Below are 19,637 nucleotides of genomic sequence, written 5' to 3'. Positions count from 1 at the left end.
GCTCTTAGTTTGCACAAAGATTGGAAGGATAGATTAAAAAAAGATTTTAACACGGCTTTTCAAGCAAGTAACGGTTCATTTTACAATTTTAAAATGAGGTATTCTTTTCATAATATTAAATTTACTGGAGAATAGGCTGATGCGGATAAAGATGCTGCAAAAGAATTTATTTCCTAATTATCCAAAATTATTGAAGATGTAGAATATTCCTCTAGCCAAATATTTAATGTAGTTGAGACAGGTTTATTTTGGAAAACTCTTTAACAAAAAAAAAATATGTATGAAGCCATCACGCACCTTGAAAATTTTTTAAATATTATAGAAGATTGTGATCCCAATGGAGAACGCATATCTCAAGTGCGTGGGGCGATCAATAAAAACATAGCATGTTATAAAATACTATATGAGGAAAAGAAAAAGAATAGTGGAAAACAGTTAACTCTTGATTACTTTTCAAAGAAAACACCCGCAAACCCCACTAAAACGTATCTCTTAAACATCTTATATTTACTTGATAAATAAATATTTTAAAATACACACAAATTATTTTTTTTTTACTATCCTCGACTTTCGTACATTCAACATTCGCACACATTTTCAGGAGCCAATTATGTGCGAAAGTCGAGGGCCGCCTGTATATCTATATGTATATTTAAAAAAAAATCCTGTCGACGAATTTACAATTTTTTTTCAATAATCTATCTTTATATTGTTCTTAATATGAAAAATGTAAAGTGGCAGCAGCTGTTATTAACCCTTTGACTGCGGATGACATCTATAGAACTCATCAAGAAAATCGCTAATTTGCATTGGGCACCTGAATGTGTGATGAACCCTCGTAATATGTTTTTTTGGTATAATTTAAGATAAAAAAAAAACACTTATAAGCCAATTTCGAAATGGCACGCAAAAATATTAGCCGCGGTTAAAGAGTTAAAAATTTCTCTACAATTCGTATATAAAAGCTCTGTAATTTTTTTCTCAACTTCTCTAATCAGCCTTTTCTTTACTTCGGTCATCTAAAAACTACATTAATTATTAGATAAGAAAAAACCGTTCCGCGTGGGAATCGGCAGACTGTAAAAATATATGGAGGCTTTCCACAAAGTTTTCCTGTCAGCGAATTTAAATTTCTTTTTTTTATAATACATATTTATATTGTTCGAAATATGAAAAGTGTAGTTGCAACAGCTGTTATTAAAATTTTCTCTAGGATTCGGGTATAAAAATGGGGGAACGCTCTATAGAAATAGGATAAAATATTATTGAAATAAAATAAAAATACAAAGGGGTTTTTGATTGCGTCATTGTTCTTCCTCAGAAGTTTAAAGCTCACCGATTCTTTCACTGTCTCGGATCATCCAGCTCCTCAAACTCAAAGCTAAAAAGATCTGGTCTGATCCGCGTAAGAAGTTAAACATGGCAGTCAAAATAAATGAGGCAATATATGTTGACAACTCAATGCTTAAAAGTTTTTGAACTTGCAAGCAAGTGCTAGAGGTCAATTTCAATGCCATAATTAAAATGCTACTAAAACAACTCGATTTCTCGGAGCGTTTAAAAATAGTCAAAGGTTAAACGAAATGTCACACGTAATTCATTAAACGAACCGCGTCCAATTTATACGAATGTCATCTAGCAACGAACATGCATTTATCACCAATCAAGATTAACATATTATTTTACAGCGCAATTTTTTCTATTAATAAATAATAATTTAAATAAATCTGAGAGGTTAAATAATTCGGACAAGATATTTAACGATTCAACTTAATACTTGTTTCATGGACTTTTGAACTATTTATCAAAGGAAACGACTACAGCGTTCAAACGAGTCAAAACAATGCCGATTTTCCTAATTGCGAAATAATTATTGCGCAAAAAGAAACAATGAAGGCGGCTAATGGTCCTTTTAAACGGATTACACGCGATAAGTCTTGCCAGTCAGTCAAGGTAATTTTTTGGTACATTTTAGTGAATTGAAACGGAAAAAAAGGCAAAACATAAAAATTTTTGTATGCGACAATGCAAGGTCGTTTCGTAGATAATCGACTGAAAATGCGGATGATTTATCATTTACTAAAGCATTGTGCGAGATTTTACCAGGTGCTAAGTGTATGTGCATACATTCAATGTGGTACATTGAAAGGAGGATTTCCTGCCGAAATTACCATATAATATCATACATTTTCGAATGTGGCAAAACATTTTAGTGAAATTGTGTTCGTATAGTGTTCGTAATAAATCAATACCTTTGTTATATTTTAAGGATGGTGCTTTGCATAGAAAATATTTTAAATAAAACTTTATAAATATAGGAGTCTCTTTTGTTATGGGGAATATTCTGATACTATCAATAACAATTATTTAAGGGCGTGCCAATGATGTTTATCAATAAGATTTATGCCTGCACTACATTCTCTGGAAGTTGTCCGAACCGAAGTTACAACTGAAGTCGACTGAGACTTACGACTTCGAGTAAGCGACCACACTGTCGCAAATTTAATATGCCGTCCGGACGGCGGCTTCTGTCACGTACAACCGCGCGATCGAAAAATGTGCCAAATAATCGCAATTTTCAAATTGTCATATTATTAAAATTACGCTACTGATAATTATAAAAGTTTGTGTGGGCACTCACCAATACAATATCAGTGAAAACTTTTCGGTCGTAAATATTCAATTTACACAAAATCTTTGACGGCTAATGCAAAATACCATAAGGAATAAAAATGATACTTCAGAATACGAACACCACATATGTGACTATCCTAGAATTTGTCGCCATCGATTCTAAATAAGAATTCGTTATGATGTGACATTTATATGAACCGATCTAGGAAAATACATAAGGATATTCGAAACGATTTTTTTTAACAAAATCAAGAACCACTAATTATTTTTTAATTATTTAATATTATATGAAAAAATATAATAACGATATCTGCTAAAAGAATATACTATCAAAAATATAATTAATCCCTTTTGTTGCCCTAAAATATTCAAAGATGTCAGTAAGTCTGTTGAAATCCCCGATAAGCATGTGGTATTATAATTTGACCACGTGACCACGATGCAGCGCTCGACATGCGTGTTAACCATAGGACGCCTACGCGCATACTGAAATTAAAGCGAGTTACTCGTTCTATATCAGTTTGCGAAACACCATATCATTATCTCTCTCACTCTCGTCACTTAACACGCGAAAGAGCTGAAAGAGGAAGTATCTCACCGATACTTCGGTCTCTTTGACTCCGGTACCTTTGCCGACAATGTTCGGAAGCGCTAGAAGCTGGCCAAGTCGACTGAATTATCCCCACTTTACCTCCCGTTCTTGGTAACCTCGGATTTTAGAGAGATCTATGAAACAAATGTATTTGGGGTGGGGGTGGGAGAGGAAAAAAAAACTAAATAACCCTCATAAAAAAAGCAGTCGAATCTATCCCCAAAAATATTTTTTAAACTATATCATTTCAGTGAAATCATATCGGAATACATTTTCACAGATATATATAAATTTACCAGTGAAATGTGTATGATTAGATTTCTACTTTTCCATATGTAGTAATATATACATTTACATACTTCATAATTTATTTACATACGATGTGTAAATGTTACAGTGAATGTGAAGTTATATTTTCAATTGTGAAGTCCAAATACATTTTAATTTTTAATTCGTTCTCAAAATATGTCCGTCATATGCTCGCAAAAATTATTGTAATTATAGCTTTCATATTTTTAAAACATAGTGTAATATTGAAATGCAGACAAACTATGGAGCAATATGCGAGATGCGATATATGTCTGTATTTCTTTCGTTTATATCCCCCAATTGTTAACTGTGAGCAAAAGTGATCATTTATTAACAATTGAGAGAAACAAGACAATATAGTGTAAAGGATGGGATCACACAAAGGCCCTCGTTACGACTAGAAAAAAGGGTCACATAAATAACACGCAAGGATTCTCCGGTGCATTGAATGAATATTTTTTTGTAACAAAACAAATAATATTTCACCGGAAGACAAAAAGCACAGTAATGCTACAATATTCCCGTTGCAAAATCCGAAGTTGGATATGTCCCTCAAGCAAATGTACATATCTCGTTGTTCTAAGAAGCGAGTGCAACGATTGACTGGATGATCGCTGCATGATTGTGATTGGTCAGCAAGCTTTGCAGCCCTGAATACTTAAGGCTGGTTTCTGTCGCTAATGAGGAGAGGGTAGAAACTGTCAGACATTCAAAGATACTAGCAGACACTGCCCGCCCGCGGACATACGAGCCATACGAGGGATCAATCTCCGCTATACTGTCTGAGGATCATCCACTGACATCATCCCTCCGCTAGCTTCTCCACCATCGCTCAGAAAATAATGATGTAATATACAAATGTAATATAAACTAAATAAAATTGTTAATAATTTCCATCTGTGTCTTATTGGCTGCGAAGTCACACCCCTTAGAGTTACTAAACCTTAAAAAAGTATAACTAGTTTTAGTAGCTAGTAGGAAATATACAAAAAATCTATAACAACTTCGTTTTTCGTATGCAAGAACAAGAGTATTGGACAACCCAGCAATAAGCACGGCTATCAAACTTTTTACCTATTGTTATATATTTAATGGTACTCGAGGAAAATCGGTATTTAGGGGGTCGGTCGTCAGACGGACGACTGACCGTATGGTTTGAAGTAATTAATAAGAATGCTGACGAACAACGGACATTCCCCTATTTATATAATTATGCTAATTAGATGTAAGAAAAGAGGTGTCGCATCGTCTTAGTCCAAAAACAGACCTGCTGGATCAAAACTCGTATGCAAGTTCGTTGATCCCACATAAACAAAGAGTTGTAATATATAATAATATTTAACGCTATATATTAAATAGTATCGTTTTTTCATCCAGCTATTCGCAGTTGATGTAAGCATTGCGGACTATTTATTATTATATTAAAAAAAAATTCTGTACATTTTTTTGTTTTATATAAATATGGAATTGAGAGACAACTCACAATAAGTAATAAATTAATCCAACCAAGCAGTGATTTTGGGTCACGATCCTAATCAATGAGAGCGACTAGTAAGAAATATCAATTAGGCACAAGTGCCTAATTATTTAATTTCGACATTCGACTAATGAATGAAGCACCAATTGAAACAATGGTTATATTGATGGTTATGCGGATATTACCCGAGTGTGTACTCTCAGTGAGTCAGTGGGTTTACTGAAAGTGATATTGAGGTCAGCTTCGAAACGCGAAGCCAGTTCTCTTGGACATGCCACGATTTATGCGGCTGCGAGAGATGAGAAGAAATCTTGACGTGACGTTTAGGCGCCCGACATGTCTCACAACATTTTTTACCAGTTTTGTTTTGATATGGTGTGATTCATGTGTTACACGTTATGGCACACTTATCGCGCGGTTCAAGGTCCATGTCATGTCACGTTGCAAAATTAGATTTGATCCCGCTATAAATACATGCGCTATCTGGCTATGGTCAATGGTCTCAGATGGCGGGACAATCATTCAGAGTGTTGATAGTTTTTTATCGTTTGCAAAATGAGATATTACCATAGAAAATAAAAGTTCTTGTACATTAGAAAAGCTTCGACAAGGAGTGGGTTCCTAATCAACTTCTACAATATAATACATAGGAATATATGTATTATATATATACATACCGGTACTTATCAATGTCAATACATCATATGTATTAACTGATAAAAAAATGTTCGTAAAATGTGTGGGTGAACCTTTCAGTTCCCTAATTGTTGATTGTGCTTTAACTGTGGTATTCTTACCCCAAGCGTTTTGTACCACAATTAAAAATGAGCATTTGAAATAATTACAAGACAGTCCCCACAGGCAAAGTAAACCACGCAGCATAAAAAAAAACAAATCAATCATTTCAGATATGAACGTGATTTTTTCTTGTTCTTAAGTAATGGTACATTAAGATTGATTAAAGGTATATTTTATGAGCTTATAATGTGTACTAAAATGTGTGTCAATCGCGCGAAAACTTTTTTTAATAGCATTTAAATGAATCGTGGCGCGAATTTTAACAGTTACACAAACATGAAAATAAATTAACTAGAAACCAAAGTGATTTTATAATTATGAAAATCCAGGTAATTCTCGTGATAATTTGAGTTCGTTGTTTGACCTTAAACTTTAAAATGAAGAATGTTAATGCTAAGCGGTTAAAAGGTCGTAAACGGCGTTGTTGAGCATTGTAAAAATAATGTATGTGACAGAAACCTATATTTATATATCATCAAAGATATTGACTAGTACAAGAAAATGTACAAGAAAAATAAATTATTGTACAAAAATTTTCCTGTTGTTTTTAATTAATGTATGTATGATATATTATAGTATGTTTATAATAAATAATAGATAAATTTATCGTGAAACATAATAAAATATTTATTTTTGATTAAGAGCGTAATTTTAGCAAATATACACATGTCAAATTATATTACATATGCGTCTTTAAGAGATTTTTATAGAAATTTCTATAGCAATTTTGCCTCGGAATGATAATGTTATCGATAAAAAACGGTATGTAAAAACAGTTTGTTTTTGTAAAAACTAAACGTTAGTTGAAATTGGCGTGTTGTTCTATACATCTTGTTTTTGTGGCAAAAATATTTATGTATGTATAGTATTGTTTTTTTTATATTTTTTATTGTCGCTTTAGTTTAAAAAAATGTAGATCTTTAGCTAGTTTAGAATATTTTCTGGGGTACTTCAAACTGCTTATTTGTTTAATCAAAATGATAATTTAAGCATTTCTAGGCTACATTTAACTGCACACTATTAAATTAAATTATAGTAAATAGTTTTATAATGCAAAATATAAGTAATATTTATTTTTATTTATTTCAATATTTTTTTTTATAATATCAAATTTTAACTACTACTCGATAAAAATGAAATTATATTTCACCTTTACTCATATTTTAACCAAAGTCTGTAAAATTAAGTAGCATCATAATAATTTGGTAAACGTTAATTCACTAAAATATCTAAACTAAAGCTTGAACAGTTATACAGTAAGATAAATTAATCAATTCTATTAAAATAATATTCCAAAAGAATCATCGATAGCAAAAAACTCATTAAAAACATTTTAATTAAAACAAATTACTAAAGATTTTCATTTTTAGCAAGAAGTATTTAGCAAACTCACAATTTTTTTTTTGAGTTTGCTAAAAACATAAAATAACCTATACAATATTTGCGTTGACACAGTCAGTTCGAGAGCTATCCATTTAAACATTATTCATAATTCAGAAAGAGATGGAAAGTTTTGGTTTACGCCCCTACTATTAGCTCTAAAGCACACGATACGGATATACGTTTGATATACATATCATTACTCCGATTGATTGGTAAATATAAAAAATATAGTAATGATTTTAATTTATATAAATCATATCAACTTCACTAATAAAGATATAAGTAAGCAATTGCAAATTTTCATAAACGGCTACATTATTCCATTTGTAAATACAGCATTCGGTGGAAGGAACTAGGAGAGAGAAAAGCTATATTTGATTATGGGAAGAAACTCCAAACTATCAATATACAATAAAATACGGCATACAAATCTGGAGATGTGCTAAGCAGTGCCAGATTAAAATGTTCAAAATAAAGTGTTACGAAACATTGTGAATGCTCCGTAGTATGTCCTCGATAGAGACATACATTGTGACCTAGGTGTCGAAGACTATAAAAAGTTTTGCTGCTAAACATGAAAAGAGACTTCAACAGCACGTCAACATCGAGGCAGCCAATTCCTCAATATGGACAACTTGAAAAGACGGCTGAACAGGACCTTTTTAACTTGTCTAGTTATCATTACTGAAACTCATTTACTATTAGTGGTTCTGTAGTGTAAAAAAGAAAACTTTCGGACTGCAATAATGGGTGAACATTTTTCCGATTTCTGCATCACTTCACTGAAAAAATTATTGCAGATTCGCTGTCCCATCATTTTCAAATTAAAAAAAAGGCGAACTTTACAAAATGCGTCTTCAAAATAATTGACAAACATATCACTAACGTAAAAACCGAGCTAATCTAATGCCTGCAATACATTCTCTGGAAGTTGTCCGAACCGAAGTTACAACTGAAGTCGGCCGAGACCTACGACTTCGAGTAAGCGACCACACTGTCGCAAATTTCATATGCCGCCCGGACGGCGGCTTCTGTCACGTACAACCGCGCGATCGAAAAATGTGCCAAATAATCGCAATTTTTAAATTGTCATATTATTATAATTACGCTATTGATAATTATAAAAGTTTGTGTGGGCACTCACCAATGCAATATCAGTCAAAACTTTTCGGTCGTAAATATTCAATTTACGCAAAATCTTTGTCGGCTTTTGAAAAATGTCAAAAGGCATAAAAATGATACTTCAGAATACGAACACCACATCTGTGACTATCTACAATTTGTCGCCATCGATTCTAAATAAGAATTTGATATGGTGTGACATTTATATAAACTGATCTAGGAAAATACATAAGGATATTCGAAACGATTTTTTTAACAAAATCAAGTAACACTAATTATTTAATTTTATATGAAAAAAAATATAATAACGATATCTGTTAGAAGAATATACTATCAAAAATATAATTAATCCCTTTTGTTGCCCTAAAATATTCAAAGATGTCAGTAATAGTCTGTTGAAGTCCCCGATAAGCATGTGGTATTATAACTTGACCACGTGACTACGATGCAGCGCTCGACATGCGTATTGACCATAGGACGCCTACGCGCATACTGAAATTGAACCAAGTTACTCGTTCTATATCAGTTTGCGAAAAACATTATCATTATCTCTCTCATTCTCGTAACTTAACACGAAAGAGAGCGAAAAGGGAAGTATCTCACCGCTCGCGCTCGAAAGAGCGGCTCCAATTTCGGTCCTTTTGTTCGGAATGTTCGGAAGCGCTCGAAGCTGGCCAAGCCGACTGAGTTACCCCCACGTTACCTCCCGTTCTCGGTAACTTCGGACAACTTCCGAGAGATTTTAGAGCGGACAGAACCGAACTCGACCGAAGTAACCCACTATATTCTCCGTCATTGGCCAGCCTTGACCAACTTCCAGAGAGTGTAGTTCAGGAATTATACTCTTGTTATGTAAACTCTTTTATCATAACTTGCTAAAATCACTTCCTGTCATAAACATTCCTTATAGTTCAAGACAACCTCAAAGTAATACCGGTGGCCGTTCGCAATACCCTTTGACTCTACTCGAGCTATTCGTGACGTGCATTGGTATTGATCGGTTAATGACACCTCTTGTACTTTCTCCCACGGCGTGATGCTGCAATCGTGCGCGATGGATAATGCGTCTTTTGAATATCTACAATATAATCTACAAAGCGTACCTCGAAGCCCTTTTCTCACTCGTTGATAAAAATCTGTAAGGCCGAAATGCCGCTTGACCTAGATGACCGGTTCACTTCGTTGACAGGACAGGGTGACAAGTCAGAGGGATGCACCGTTATACGATGCGATGTGCCGATGCATTATTCATAAAAGCGAAGTTTTTGTTGCAACAGAAAGAGGAAGCACACGCCTTAATTGGCGCTGTTGAGATCTTCACCTGTCCCCAAAGCGTTCGGTAATACCGACAATTACATTGCGAAACTCGACGTGTTCTGTCCGACATGTCGGGAAAAACGTCGACGGTGGTTCATACATATGAATGTGACAAGCGGAAAATGTATCTGATGAATCTATTGAACGACATTGATGGATCAGATCAACAAGCAATGTAATACATAGATATTGAAACTGTTGATACAGCAAAAAATATGCTTGCGTATTTGTCAGAAATGTAGGTATTTGTAATTTGCGTATTATTTGTCAGAAATATGAGATTCCAAAACTATTTAAAAATTCCAATGCTGTTAGTTCTCGCGCAGTAAGCTGTCGCGTCGAGTGAATATTGTCTAAATTATAAATAGTTTTGCGTATTACGACCATGACTTTTAATAATATTATGTTATATAAATATTTTACATTCCTTGCATTAATTAATAATAAATAATATGTTAACAACACGTCTTTCGAATTAATTATATTTAATGCGTATATAATTTATGCATGCGTAATTAATTAAAATTTCAATCATTGATTAAGAATAACATATAATAGGCATTCAAATAAATTTGTAGTATATGTTTTTATTTAATATATATACAAATTAAAAATAAGCCATTAATTATTTATATTATACAATATTATTTATTTATAACGAGTTATAAATATTTCATGAAAGGCGCTGAGATCACAGCTATAATCGCAAGCAATCAAAACAATAATTTCCTTCTAGTATAGTATACAAGGACGCTGCATAATCGTTTAACTATCAATTATTTGTAAATTGCGTCACGATCCTCAAGATCTCGGAATAAGTCACATTCGCAAAGCAAGAGCAAGAATTGCTCGTGTCTCAAGGGCTCAAAGACACAACGGTATTCCCTCTGATGTCAGAGGTCTATTCTAATTTTCAAAAATGGCATTTTAAGGCATAAAGGTACAGATTATCACAAAATAAACATATTTTTCAATAATATAAATATTATTTAATTTGTAACTATCTCTCCCTATGTAAATTACAATATAAGATAAACTTTTTAATGAAATATAATAATTGGTGATAGATACAATTAGTTAACTATTTTATATTTATTTTATTATAATACTATCATCATTTTATTTTTTTTAAATATTATTTTATTTTCATAAACATTGTATATTAATGATTCATATTGCAGTTGTATCCAATTGAAAGTTTCATAGGCAATATTTCACGAATTCTATTATTAAAATGTATTCTCTGCTTAAAACTTGTTCTATTGTATTTTTTTATGATCAAGAACATCTGTAGTAATAATTTACAAAATATTTTAACTTGTAACGTTAGCCTCGGTTATGTACAGATAAACCCAAAATCATCAAGAGATCTAAACAATTGTCGATCACGGTAAAATCTAAGATAATAGCATATCTCGAAAAAAATGTTTTAATTCTAGATATAACGCGAAGAGTGGTTCTGCTATTCAAAAATTTATTAAAAATATCGCGAAACAGGAATTCAAGGGGGTAGTTAGAAGAGTATGATGTCTGCTCGAGAAGACCGCAGAATAAAGAATATCATAAATAATATCCATTCAGAACTGCTGCTGAAATACAAGCAGAAAACTCGAATATTTTGAGACGGACAGTAAATAAACGTTTGGTTGAAACTGGACTTAAAACGCGAAACCTTGCAAAAAAAAAACACTACTGAGGAAATGGAAATGAATAGCATTGAATGGGCAAAAGCTCATCGCCATTGGACCGCCGAAGATTGGAGAAGAGTGGCTTTCTCCGACGAATCCAAATTTAATCTGTTTGGAGCAGATGTGCGCCGTAAAAAAAAGCGAAAGATTTCATATTTTATGCATTAATCGATTCATCAAGCACTCACCCTATGTGATGATCTGGGGGTGCATGACAGCTTATGGATTAGGCTCTGTAAATTTCGTCCAGGGCACCATGAATGCAAACATGTATAAAATGATTTTATTGCAATCCTTAAAGAACTTTCCGAACATACTGCTGAACCCATTTTGCAAGACGATTCTGCGCCATGCCATCGAGCTCAGTAATAGTTTTTACATTCAAATTAATTCTCCATCTATAGATTACACAATTCAAAGAGTACATCATTAACATGGCCAGGAAACATCCCCGATTTGAACCCAATTGAAAATTTATAGGCACTCATAAAACAACAATTAAGAAAAAAACGATCAAAAAATTTAGCCGAGCTGAAAAAACATATCATGGTATGGGAAGAGGAGATCAATCTTAAAATAATTGAAAAACTGTGTTTATCGATGCCAGGTAGAATACAAGAATTTATTAAAAATAAAGGTGAAATTACGTCAAAATAATTTTATTATGTTTTAAAAGCTTCTAATTTTTAAATATCCTCGATATTGCTTTCTATGAATAGAACCAAAAATTAGGTCGCGGGCACGTGTTGAGTTAGAGGCTCGCCATTATGCACTTGCTGAGACGACGAAAAAATACATTTTCCCCAGAATTGACGCAATTATACAACTGTAAATATATTTAATTAAATGTCAGGACCATCCATGAAAGTGATCATGAGCCTGCCGAGAAGGGGAGGGGAGAAGGAACAAATTCCCGGGGCCCGTTCTCCTAAAAGGGGGAATATCATAGCAAGAATATATGTACAAAAAAAGTAAAAACCGACCTCTGAAGTACATTGATTCGTTTTTATACATACAAAATATAAAAGAAGCGGAACATTTCCTTCAAAAGCAACCACTTTCTAGGTAGTAGTTTCACAATAAACATTACTATTTAAAGGAACAAGTTGTAGTCTTTTGACGCGACTCCATTTGTGTTAAAATTTGTTTACAAATTATAGTTGACACTTGAACCCACGTTTCATAGAAATAATAGCGTTGACATTGCTGATTTTTAAAAAGCCATTATGAAAAAGGCAGTCTAACTAGATCATTATCAGGTAGCAACAAATGGTCTGGTTCGGCCTGGTTAATTGAGAACTGAAATGGCGTTGGATCTCTAATTCTAATTTTTAAATGTCATCGATATTGCTTTGTATGAATAGAACCAAAAAAAGGTCTTTCGCACGTGTTGAGTTAGAGGCTCGCCATTATGCACTTGCTAGGACGACTACAAAAATACACCTTTTCCAGAATTGACGCAATTATATAATACATTTCTAATTTTACAATACCCGTATTTTTTAATGAAAGTTAACATTTATAATTATCTATTATAAATTCAAAAACATGTAAAAAAATGCATCAAAGTTGATAAAATAATCAAAATACGTATAAGAACCGCCATGTCAAATTTAAATTTAAATTTCAAAGATGAAAATATTTATAGGACGTCATTTGCAGAAATATATAAATATTATTTTAATTCTATACCTAACCCTAGTAATGTATATAACTTATCTCTTATCATTTTTACGCAATTTTTCGGGACACCCTGTACTTCACCTTGACGAATGGTGTTAATCAACGTGCAAAGCACGCGCATTCGACCCACTTTGTGTCGCGAAATTCACAGAATTCATCTCGTGAAGGCATTTTTCCGAATTAAAAGAGCGACATAGCAAATCCGAAGCTTTGACTTTATAAATTACCGACTTACTTATTTATTATACGTAATAGCGATGTAGATAATAATCGATATAATGCGGTACAGCGTCTGATGTGTGTGCTACAGACCATGTCCAGCTAAATACATTATAAATGGAAGATTATAACGACCTTGAGCATTGCTTGCAGCTTCATATACAATACTATAGATCTAAATTCTCAATACACCCACTGAACTTCATGATTCTATGGGAGCATGACATAATGCGAGGAATGCGTGAGAACGCTGGATAAAAAATATAGTATACACCCACATGGTACAAAATCGATATTAATTAGATTTCAAAGCACTTATGATTTTTTATTTATATACACTGATACATATTTTATGAGTCATGGAAGCATTTTATTCCAATATAAATATGTATTAATCAAATGGCAATATTCTTCATAATGTGAAGTATTATACATATACATAAAATCCGGTAAATATTTTAATAATTTGACTCACATCAATTGGTCAGTCATGGGAAACATTTAACAGCGCCACCCCTATCTATGACTCGTCATATTTATTTCTAAAAGCTTTTCACACATCATCCCCTGCACTGTAATAAATCACAATCTATTCAACACACCCGCATTATAAATTACCATAACAAATCTTTGAACGATACAGTATATCACAAGTTTTGCTCAATATTACTTATTAATCACTCGAGAGCCCCGAGTGATGAGTCATGAGATAACGGTAGTGTTTGTTCCGCGTGTACTGTATAATCTGGTATAATAATATGCTTTCGACGGTGTACTGTTTCGTCTTTGGAATATATAACATAAAGCTATCAGATTTAGATTTGTTGCAGATTTTACATGCTTGTATAATACGTGAATGGAATATAGGTATAACGTGTTTGATTAATATTATTTATTTAGGCGTATTTGATTAACGTATGTTGGTTTAATGTCAACATTAAAACGTCCATTGATTAAGAATTATTAAGCACATGATAATAAACATTAAATATAATGCTTCTGGATATTATAGAGAATATGAATTGAACGGTACAAGATGTTTGCTTTAAAGATAAGATAATTTAATTTTATGTGTAAAATATAGGTTCTCAAAATGAGAAACATTATTAAAAAAATACATGTATTTACACCATTTGAAATTAGCGTGTAAATTTATATTTAAATTAAATAATTTTAATGAAAGCCATAATTATTATTAAGAGCTTCAAAATAATAACCTAATATTGAGTTGAAACAGAAGTTTTGACATTTTTTATAATGGTAGAGTACGCTCGGGATAAGGATTCCGGTTTGTTATTGTGTGCGTGAGCTATGTGGCTCAAAAATATTTCGCTCAGAATATTTAATTTTTTTATTTTAAAAGAAAATATATGTTTATTTAACATACATACATCTGAGCTAAGTTGGAAATTTCAACGGACAATTAAAAATATATTATATAATCGAAGAAACCAGACATTGATGTCATTAATTAAATATTTGCAAAATTCAAAATCTTTCACTAGTCAAAAAAATAATGAAGTCTTTAGCCATTCTTCAAAAGCAAAAAGATATAAAATGGGGAAAGAAATTATTCGCAGATTGTTTAATGGCTCGACGACTCTATTAAATCATTAGAATCCATTGAATAAATTAAAAAAATATCATTGGCGCAACGATAAGAATAATAACTTTTTTAAGCCTTACAGAGAATAGTGTAAAAAAACCAACAACAAAAATAAAATATTTTAATCCATGGGTAAGAGAACGAATAACTTACAGTGTATATTTGAAGTCTTGATATCAATTAACCCAGATATGCCCAAGAAATTTTGTTCTCTTAAAATTTAATTTATAAATAAAAAACAGTGGCACGAGTTTAGTGACCTACCCATGGGACAGTGGCCATATCTGGGTCTTAAACCAATATCAACACAAAATTATTTAAAATAAATCACTAGAGAAGATCGAACTTCTGTGCTACACTGCACTTTAATGACGAATACCAGCGCTGACGAATCAGCGACTGTCCTTAAAAGAGAAAGCGAGACAACGAAGTACAAGCTACATCGCTTCTCCCTCTCATATACATGTACACGCACACAATAACAAACCGGCATCCTTATCCCGAGCGTACGCTAACAATTTTTTTTCTCTAAATTGATAAATAACGACTGTTTTTAAACAGTTATATTGTATAAGAGACACTTTCTTGTTACTCTCCGCGCAATTTTGTCTTAGTCAGCAAATAATAAACCCCCCTATAGCATTCCCCCGTACAGCGTACTTTTAAATGTTACTGTTTGTCCCTTGATTTCGCTACACGTAGTAACTGACAGGCGAAACGTCGCCGCGCTATTATAACATTTCAGAGCTATTCATCACAATACAGTAAGAAAATATTTATTTTTGTATAGCTATGGAAAATTATGATCAAGCAAATCAATGTACACGTTTTTTTAAATACATTATCTATACACTTTTCAGGGGGTTTTAAACATTCTAATTTTTTATAATAAAATTATTTAATTATGTAATACATATCTATTACAAATATAAAAAAAGTATAAATGAATGATAAAATATATTTATATATATGATATAAAACACTACATCCAACATTAAAATTTTAGTGCATTTAAAATAATACGTAATTTTTTTAAATTTTTTATTTCAAAATTTAAATGCAAAACCCATGTAAATATAATAATTTATTCAATCCGATTGTTCTACAGAGCAACCTGCTGAATTGAAAAAACAATGAGAAAAATGTCAAGCACCATATTATAAAATTCGAGAAGATATGCAGACAGAAAACAATAAAAAAATTATCCTGTTATAAAATGTAGGCTTACGCATGTTAAAAAAATAACTCAAAAAACTGTTGCGTTTCACTCCACTGGCATTCACAAAATACAGTTGAAAAAACCTAACCTCAAATTTTGTATGGGTGCCTAGTCCCCCCTATAACGTAGTATTCCTATAACGAAAATGACTAATTTGTTATTAAATTGTATTGGCATTCAAAATATTAATTATATACAATGATTCATAATTTTAGGCAAAAAATTATTAAAATGTTTATTTAATATTTTGTCAAAATTATTTGAAAACAATGAATTTATATATATGTATATATAAATATATTTTAATCGAAAATTAATTTGGTAAAATCCTATTTCCTAGTTAAAGTTCCACGAAATAATTCATTGAGCAATCAGTAATAGACAGCAGTGCTTTTTAATAAATTTAAATATTAAATAATAAATAGTACAACCATTTGTATATTTTTGAGTCTAAATTTATTATGGGGAAATTTGTTTTGATGTACGAGTTTTTATTAAATAGAAGCACGTTTCACTTTTTCACACTATAAGCTAGAATAAAAAGCTTAGCATAGTATCATAATAAATGATAAAAATATATTTCTTTAGTATTGGAAAACGATAAAGATATATTTTTTTAATCTAAAATAAACTCAATAATGCATATTATATGTATATAGGAAAAAAATAATAATTTTATCTAGATTTTTTTTTAGAACCGTAAAGTTTCCGAGGTTTCTAAATAATTAAAATATTTAGGTTACAAATAACACGTTTATTTGAATAGATTTTGAATAGAATTACTTTAAGCTTTAGAACGTTTAAAACCACTGCAAGCTTAGATAATATATTGCTTAGTCTCGGCCGATTCCCATCATTCCTTCCAGTCCATAATGCATTATCCTATCGTATTCTTTTGAAATTATATGTTATTTCAAAATACAAAGGTAACAAAATTACGCCAGTACAGTTACGCGCTTTTTTATTTCACGTACATATTTGGTAATGAATAGCACACATTCACTGAACGCATATTGCTTAACGAGATTGCCGTATAAGCGCAGCGTATTTTTTTCTACAAAAATTTTCGTTACATATCATTATGTCGTTGTGTTTTTGCATCATCGAAAATTATTTCGCACACGAAGGTCGTTATTTGGCACGTCAGAGCGATTTTGGCGTGAACGATCGAAATGAGAAGAAAAAATCAATTTTTTACGGACATTGCATATGTATAAATGATGGATATTAAATGGATAATCATTATCTAGAATTGTGGAGTGAATGTGTTAATAAAAATATTTGTTATTATAATATAATTACTAGCATAAAAAAATATATTAAAGGCTTGTGTCTATTCCGCTCGTTGATGTCTATAAATTAGAATGATGTTTATTTTTGTGAGAATTTTTCTCTATTTTAATTTTTTTATGTGACCATATATGTGTATTTCTTAAAAATCATTTTATTATTACAATTACATATTTTTCAAAGACTGAATAATGTGTAATGTTTATTATAACTATTGTTTCTTTGCGTTATGGAAACATAAAAAAATCGAAATTCGTATTAGGTGATCCCAAAATAAATATCGTATTTTTCAGTCAGTATTTTTTTTGTTAAATCTGTGTTGGTGCAAATTTTGACTCTATATTCCAAAGTAAGCAATAAATACAAAATTTTATTTTACGTGAATTTATTTTAAAAAAATGGGAAATACGGCCACTAAAAATATTTGTGAAGTGGGTGGTGATTTATTAGATATTCGCAAACGTCAAAGATGGTTCGAAAAAATTCGAACGTGAAATTACGATATCTGGATTAGAGTCTCCAATTCGAGTAATCGAGTACTCGATACTCGAGTATACTTGTCTATTTTTCAAGTACTTGATAATCGAGTATTTTGAAAATTACTCGATTAATACTCGAAATTAAAAATTTTGAAATATTTCAGAAACAAAAATAACTTTAACTCGGTCCGGTAAAGGTTAACGTCTTGCTTTTATTTGGCGTTTATGCCCGAAGTCCCGAGTTAGAGCGGTTACTATCAGGTATAATTTTTTCATAGTTCCATAGTTGCATAGTTCCGGTCGTCGGCTATGTTAGTGGGTACGACGGAGAAATTTATTTTGTGTTTTCTGTTCGACAGATACGACTTATCTAATTTATGGCAATGAACAATATGAAATATCAACAAAATTTTTTTTTAGGTTTTATGACTATGCAGTTGTAGCACAAAGTGTTGTCAATTGTTTTTACTGATCCCTCAGCTTAAAATATAAATCAAAACAATTGTGTGTTTTAAAGGCATTTAAAGTAAAGTCAGTTCTTTGCGAACCGTTTAGCTCTAGAGTGAAAGGGATTCACCCAAATACATCTTCGAAGGATATAGATTTAAATTCTTCGCATTAATCAGAAGGAGTAGAATATTGTATATTGTTAAGAAAAACAATCTATTCAAGAAGAATTACAAAATGCTATTTTGTCAATAGTCGAAGGAAATAAGAGAAAAGCAGAGAAGGGAATGAAAGAAGAGAACATAAAAAGAGAGTTCAAAAAATTTTATATCTATAAAAAGCGAACAGATATAAATTAGAAGCCTTATCCAACGCGTTAATGACAATAAGACCAACATCAACAGCAACGGAAAGGGTTTTTTCCATAACGGGAATAATAAAACCAAAGGTTAGCAGTAATATTAAATTCGAGACACTTTTTGCATTATTGTTTTTAAAAAGTATGTTCGTGAAGTTAAAATAATCGTAAAAATTATCATACTAAGTATTTTATTTATTTATTTATATGTGCACGAATTTGAATAATAGCTATTTTGGTACATTTGGTAAATACTCGAAAGTACTAGAGTACTCGAGTATTTTAAAATTTTAATATTCGATACTCGAGTAGTTGATGGTTCGAGTAATTAGAGACTCTAATCTGGATGTGGGAGACCAGATAGAGGACGATGTCCTAGCCGTAGAAATGGAAGCAAATCCTACTCAAACTATCCATCAGCTGGCTGAGAAATTAAACCAGTTTGATTCAACAGTGCATAGACACATTAAAAAAATTGGGAAGGCTTGGAGATAAGTCGGCGCGTATAAGCATATTCTAATGCCTGCACTACACTCTCTGGAAGTTGTCCGAACCGAAGTTACAACTGAAGTCGGCCGAGACCTACGACTTCGAGTAAGCAACTACACTGTTGCAAATTTCATATGCCGTCCGGACGGCGGCTTCTGTCACGTACAACCGCGCGATCGAAAAATGTGCCCAATAATCGCAATTTTTAAATTGTCATATTATTAAAATTACGCTACTGATAATCATAAAAGTTTGTGTGGGCACTCACCAATGCAATATCAGTCAAAACTTTTCGGTCGTAAATATTCAATTTACGCAAAATCTTTGTCGGCTTTTGCAAAATGCCATAAGGCATAAAAATTATACTTCAGAATACGAACACCACATCTGTGACTATCCTAGAATTTGTCGTCATCAATTCTAAATAAGAAATCGTTATGGTGTGACATTTATATAAACCGATCTAGGAAAATAGATAGGGATATTCGAAACGAATTTTTTTTAACAAAATCAAATAACACTAATTA

The 19,637-nt window shown here is 31.9% G+C and overlaps 1 protein-coding gene and 1 long non-coding RNA gene across 4 annotated transcripts in view; both read right to left on the bottom strand.

Moving 5' to 3' along the window:
- mthl1 (adhesion G-protein coupled receptor methuselah-like 1) overlaps positions 1 to 19,637 on the bottom strand; it is a 121,345-nt gene that overhangs the window by 52,095 nt on the left and 49,613 nt on the right. The window lies entirely within an intron of this gene.
- LOC148230101 (uncharacterized) lies at positions 10,750 to 14,932 on the bottom strand. The gene is made up of 2 exons (XR_015811260.1): positions 12,488 to 14,932; positions 10,750 to 12,445 (listed from the first exon to the last, which is right to left on the bottom strand). It is a non-coding gene; the product is annotated as an uncharacterized LOC148230101 (long non-coding RNA).

This window comes from Plectrocnemia conspersa, unplaced genomic scaffold, assembly GCF_051122295.1.
Source record: "Plectrocnemia conspersa isolate PC_06_02 unplaced genomic scaffold, ASM5112229v1 ptg000011l, whole genome shotgun sequence".
In the NCBI taxonomy this organism is placed as follows: domain Eukaryota; kingdom Metazoa; phylum Arthropoda; class Insecta; order Trichoptera; family Polycentropodidae; genus Plectrocnemia; species Plectrocnemia conspersa.
Note: the sequence above shows the minus strand (reverse complement) of the source record. Positions and strands in the feature narration are given on the sequence as shown.